We start from the raw sequence: 6,236 nt of genomic DNA, 5'->3' as shown, positions 1-6,236 counted from the left end.
TCTGAAACCATTGTGTCCCCTCAGGAATAAGGATGTGATGGAGTGGGGCTAGCTCAGAAGGCTTGCAACATGACAACTTATGCAATGCCTTCTCTGTGGACTAAAAAAGGGAGTCTGGACTCGGGGCTGTAAATTTGGCACTGTCCACGAGTTCTAAATTGACTTTAAAATGAATGAGGTAATGGAATACTCAGACAGAAGGCTCATCCATTATAGAAATACACCTCAAATTGGTTCTTCTTTTGGTAAAGGCTAAGGAATACTCCTAGTTAAAACTTGGCCAGTTATTTGCTTACCAGGTCTTGCTGGGATTTGAATTAACTGTCACAGTGATAAAATTTTCCTAGAAACTAAATGAAAACGCCAACATAAACAAATGTTACAGAAAGTCCTCAACATTTTCAAAATTAACTGCTTGATCTAGTTAGCACCTCCAGTTCTGCTGGTAGAGTCCATTTAAAACAGCTTGCTATAAGGGGAGAAAGAGTGAAATTGAAGCAAATTACACATATGGCATGGGTTTATCTATTTATGTAACGAAAGAAGGGGCAAAAAACGGAGAGAGAAAAAAATTAGAAGAAAAGAGTTGTGCTAAAGAACAAACAAAATGCTTCTTTAGTAGACCCTGAAATTCTCAATCAGGTCATTTAAAAACAACAACAAATTAAAGAGTATTTAAAGAGCATTCAAAACACACCCAGCTGAATATAACCCACATGCCTCTGTGAGCTTTTCACATTTGGTCAGAAGTTGCTTAGTGAATTGAGACTCTATTAAGTTGCATGTGGTTTCCATTCTTCTGTTTTTATAGTTTTTTTTGGAATTTACTTTGGATCTGCTGGGACCTCTAACCATTTTTCTGGCCCGAAGATATTATTGTAGACAATACTAAAAAGATAATCTCTTTTGTATAGCCAATTTATCATACCAAAAGTCCTGGTTGGAATCTTTATTCAGCATTAATAGGTCATCATTTAACCCTCACAACCATACTTGTAAAGTTGTTAACATATCTCTGTTTCTGTTTTTGTTTTTTTCATTCAATGAACTGAGGCTTTTAAAGATTAAATAACTTGCCCAAGTAAGACATACAGACAGCTTCTAACCAAGGTTATCTGAATACAATTCTTGTACTCTTTCCTTTAAGTCACATACATGCTAATAGGTTCTTACAGCATCAATAAAATATATTAATCTTTTTGCAGTTGCATTATAAGGATTTTGAAAGATTGCATTGATCATTGCACAACTCTTTGCCTACTCTTTACTCCCAGCATTATTTTTGCTTTGAAGGAAGGGATATATTCAGATGAGAAATTGTGACATGAAATTTTGTAATCAAATTCTAATACTTCTGTACAATGTATTGGTCATTGTCAAATCATGAAAATATGAAGTGTATAAAGAGGCTAAGTAATACTTCAACTTCCCGTGTTTTAACAGTATTTTTCCTTACTTAATTTAAAAAGTAGTATCTACATGTGAAAATTTTTAAATGATAAAGAAGTTGTAATATGAAGAACAACTCTCCCCCCTCTCCTTGCTCTCCAGTCCCCGTTTTGATTTAAGCCTTTTGTATTTATTTAAAAAAAATTATATGCACAGGCAGACATGAAATATTTCTCTCTTTAGCATTATATTTTGGTGATGTTTTTGTTATCAGCTCTGAGGCTTCTTTTGCTTTTCACAGCTGCAGTGTATTTCATTTATGGATAGACTGAAATTGATTCAACGTTATTACTGCTTGACATTTAAAGGTATTGCAGATTTCTGTTCTTCCTAAGCATGTGCAATGAGTACTCTTGTTCTTATATCTTTATTTACAAATGAATGCATGTATAAATGTTGGAAGTGACATTACTGAGTCAAAGGATAAGAGTTTATAATTAGATATGTATGATTCAATTATCCTCTGTATGAGCCTACTTTCTAGTTCAGTTATGATTTTAAAAAATATTATTATTTATTATAAGTAAAGAATAATATCCTATTTAGTAAGCTTGACAAAATATTTTTATGTAGTCAAATTTAATCTTTTCGAATGCTGCTTTTGGATGGTTTATCTTATTTTGAAAGCATATTTCCATATCAGACAAGTTTTTTATTAATATAATTTTTAGTGCTTTGAAACTTTTAATTTTACATTTAAATATTTGATACATCTAGAATTTATTGGGGTCTACTCTTTTTTTAAAAATATTTTATTGATTGTTTACAAAGGAGAAAGGAATGAGATAGAAACATCGATGAGAGAGAAACATTGATCAGCTGCCTCTTGCATACCTCCTACTGGAGATGTGCCCACAACCAAGGTACATGCCCTTGACCGGAATCGAACCTGCGACCTTTTAGTCCGCAGGTCAACACTCTATCCACTGAGCCAAACCGGTTAGGGCTGGGGTCTACTCTTAAGGCAATAACCAGCGCTTGTTTTTTTCTAAATAGCTAGCTCGTTATTCCAATATCATTTATTGAAAAGCTACCGGTTGTTGTTTTTTTTACTGATATGAAATGCCATTTTTATCATACAATAAATTCTTATATGTATTTCTGTTCATTTTTTGAGCCTCTGTCCAATTGATCAATCTGCCTGTTCAGACATCAGCACCAAACAATTACAGTAGTATTAAAATATATCTTACTATCTTGCCGAGGTTTTCTCCTTTCTACTTTTTATTTGTTTCAGAAACTACTGCCAATTTTTCCATGTTTATTTTTACATAAGAAATTTAGACTCAGCGAGCTTGAGTTCCAAAAATAAGGTTGTTGCTATTTTATTTGGATCATGTGAAATCTGTAGGTTAATTTAGTTTGAACTTACATTTTTACGATCTTGAGTCTTTTTGTGCAAGAATGTTTTATCTTTTTTGATTTTGAAGCTTTTAAAAAACATATATATTCTTTAGAAGAATTTAAAAGTTTTTCTTCATAAAAATCTTTCACATTTATAATTATCTTCATATCTAGATATTTATTCTTCTTATTTTAAAGATGAAACTGCTATCTCTCTGCATTTTATAGGTAGGATGTTTGTTTATAGGAAAGCAATTAATTTTTTAATATTTGTTTGTTTATAGGAAAGCAATTAATTTTTTAATATTTGTTATTTTTATTTGCTTTTAATTTTAATTAAAAATTTCCAGTTATATAATCATATCAAAAAATGTTTTATCATTTCCAGTATTTTATCTCTATTTTAAATGTTAGTTTAACTTTCTAAAATTATTTTGAAATGTCTGGTATGTCTACACCATTATTGTATTTAAATAATGCTAATAATAATAAGCATCCTACTTCATTGCTGCCGAATTTATGACAACGCTTCTAATATTATACTATTGTAGAATTTGTATTCAGACATATACTAAATAGATTATAAAATTGTTTGAAATACCAATTATTTTTAAGAATTATAAAAATCAAGATTAGACATTAATATTTGCCAACTAACTTTTTTGCTACTTACAAAGGTAATCCTATTTTTATTTCCTTATTTTCTAACATTTTAAAATACACTGATAGATTTTATATAAAGATGTTTGTATTTATAGTTCTTGTATAAATTTTGTGTTCTATTCCTTTGATATTCTGAGGATTTATTCCTTTTGTTTTGTTTAAATATGAAAGTAGTATAGGATTATGGTTTCCCCTTTTAAATCTGGGAATATAATTTTCTAGGTTTAGAACATTAATTTTATGTTGGCTTTATGTAAGCTATAGCTTTCTAGAACATTTTAAATAGCTTTGTAAATTATCTATTCCTTAGAGGTTGGTTAGAATTCATCACTGAAACTCTGATTTAGAGAGTGTTTGGCTTATTTACAAGTAGGGATAAATAATTTTTAAAATTTTCCATTAAGACAATTAGAAAGAAATTTTGCCTTCTGTTGTTCTTTACAACAAATTTTGTAATTTCTGTTATAACACAGCATTCATTTTATTCAGACTTTCAAATTTATTTTCAGTATGTGAGTTATATATTTTTTCATAAGTAGATTCATTTTTCCTCATCTGTATTTACTAACAAACTCTATTTCCCCCCCTAATTTATTTGATATATGTGTTTCCTTCTTATCTTATTTTTCTAATGTCAGTTTATATAGACACATATACATATATACATACATACACATTTATTTATTTTTATATATTCATATAGTGTATATATAATATGTGTGTATAATACATATTATGTATATAAAATATATAATTATTAACATTTGTTTTTTTCAATATATTTTTATTGATTTTAGAGAGGAAAGGAGAGGGAGAGAGAGATAGAAACATCAATGATGAGAAAGAATCATTGATTGGCTGCCTCTTACACGCTCCCTACTGGGGATCAAGCCCACAACCCAGGCATGTGCCCTTGACCAGAATCGAACCTGGGACCCTTCAGTCCACAGGCCAACATTCTATCCACTGAGCAAAACTAGCTATGGCTGAGGGTTTTTTTATATTTTATGTGCTTTCTCACTAATATCATTTCTCAATAGTATATATATATAAAATAACAAAATTACAATATGCTAATTGGGTCTTCCAGACAAAGCCAGGGCTGCAAGGGAAGCCCAGGTCCTGGGTGCAGGAGGGAAGCCAGTGCTGGCAGTCAGGGAAAGAATGCCTACTCTTGAATGAATTCTGTGCATTGTGCCTCTAGTCCTATATAATAAAAGCCCAGCGACCATAATAGTTTAACAATCAGAATGCCTACTAGACCCGGTCACCCCTAACTGCCCTCACTTGTAGGCCTGGTCATCCTTAACTGCTCTCCCCTGCAGGCCTGGTCCTCTCCAACTGCCCTCCCTTGTAGGCATGGGTCCCCCCAACTGCCCTTTCCTGCAGGCCTGGCTGCCCCCAACTTCCCTCCTCTACCAGCCTGGTCACCCCTAACTGCCTTCCCCTGCAGGCTTGATTGCCCCCAACTGCCCTCCCTTGCAGTCTTGGTTCATCCCAACTGCCCCCTCATGCTGGTCATCTTGTGGTGGCCATCTTGTGTCCACAAGGGGGCAGCCATCTTTGACCACATGTGGGCAGCCATCTTGTGTGTTGGAGTGATGGTCAATTTGCATATTACTCTTTTGTTAGATAGGATTGTCATTACTGTTCACTGAGTACTGAAAACTTATTCAACACTTTTAAATACATAGATCAAATGCAGCCCTGGTAGCTCCTCTCCTGGGTGCTACAACTGATATTGCAGAAAAATAAAAAATAATATGAGAACACAATGAACTTAGGTCACCCAAGGTTAACAATATTTTATACTCGATTCATTCATTAATGCTATTTCTGAGTCTGTCTCTTGTACTGCATTAAGTTCCTTGAGGAATGTGAAAAAAGTAAAGGACATATCACTCTTATGATAAATTTTACAATTTAGATTATAGGACCAAACATATGCTTGTAATATAACTAGACAAAATTGTCAGGTGCCCTGTGTTAGTCAATAATATCCATTGAAACTCTACTGAGTGAAGAAAGAGACTCAGAATGGAAAAAAATGATTATGATATAGTCTCTTGATTTTAAAGAACTAAGAGTTTGATGAGGAATAAACTATCACTCACTACTACTACAATTGAAGATTGATGTTCATTGCAAAGTTACTAGTATATGTGCAGTTATTCTACTACAATGCATTTCACAGACAAACTCACACAATGCCCATAATAACTTTGTCAGTTAGATATTATTGACATTTTTATTTTAAAGTGAGGAAACTAAGGCACAGAATATTAAGTAACTTGCTCCAGATTTTCTAGCTAATAAGACAAACAGTATATATGTAATTAACTCAAAGTAAAGGTGAGATATAGTGGTATCGTAATTAGGAAATTCTTTTTGTAAGAGTTAAATTTTTAGCACAATCTCAAAGGAATGAGGACTTTGAGGTACAAGAAAGGTCAAGAATCAATTTATAGGTATAGTGAAAAAACACGGGAATAGAGAGTGAGAGGTGGAGGAGTAAGGGGAGACAAACTAGCTTCTGGTCAAGATTTTAGAGGAATCGTGAATGAAATGTCTCTGAAATGTCAGAGAGAAATGCTGAGTAAAAAAACAAAAAAACAAAACAAAACAAAAAAACAACAACCAGAAACAACTGAGTAAGATAAGCTCTTCTTCCCAGTATTTTTCCCTGTCTGCTTTGCAGAAACCTGGACTGAATTTCCAGTTGACACTTAAGAATTGACATGACAGAACTAAATCTCTGTTGTTTTCCTAGTGCCTGATAG

At 32.7% G+C, this 6,236-nt stretch overlaps 1 long non-coding RNA gene across 1 annotated transcript in view; it reads left to right on the top strand.

Annotated features, from left to right (window-relative positions):
* Positions 1–1,689: 1,689 nt before the first annotated feature.
* LOC311621698 overlaps positions 1,690–6,236 on the top strand; it is a 28,221-nt gene continuing 23,674 nt past the window's right edge. Inside the window, exon 1 of the long non-coding RNA XR_014794867.1 lies at positions 1,690–1,757. This is a non-coding gene — a long non-coding RNA (uncharacterized lncRNA). The remainder of the gene's footprint in view (positions 1,758–6,236) is intronic.

Source organism: Pipistrellus hanaki (assembly GCF_964339955.1).
Source record: "Pipistrellus hanaki genome assembly, chromosome: 4".
In the NCBI taxonomy this organism is placed as follows: Eukaryota; Metazoa; Chordata; class Mammalia; order Chiroptera; family Vespertilionidae; genus Pipistrellus; species Pipistrellus hanaki.
This window is presented reverse-complemented; position numbering and strand designations above follow the sequence as displayed.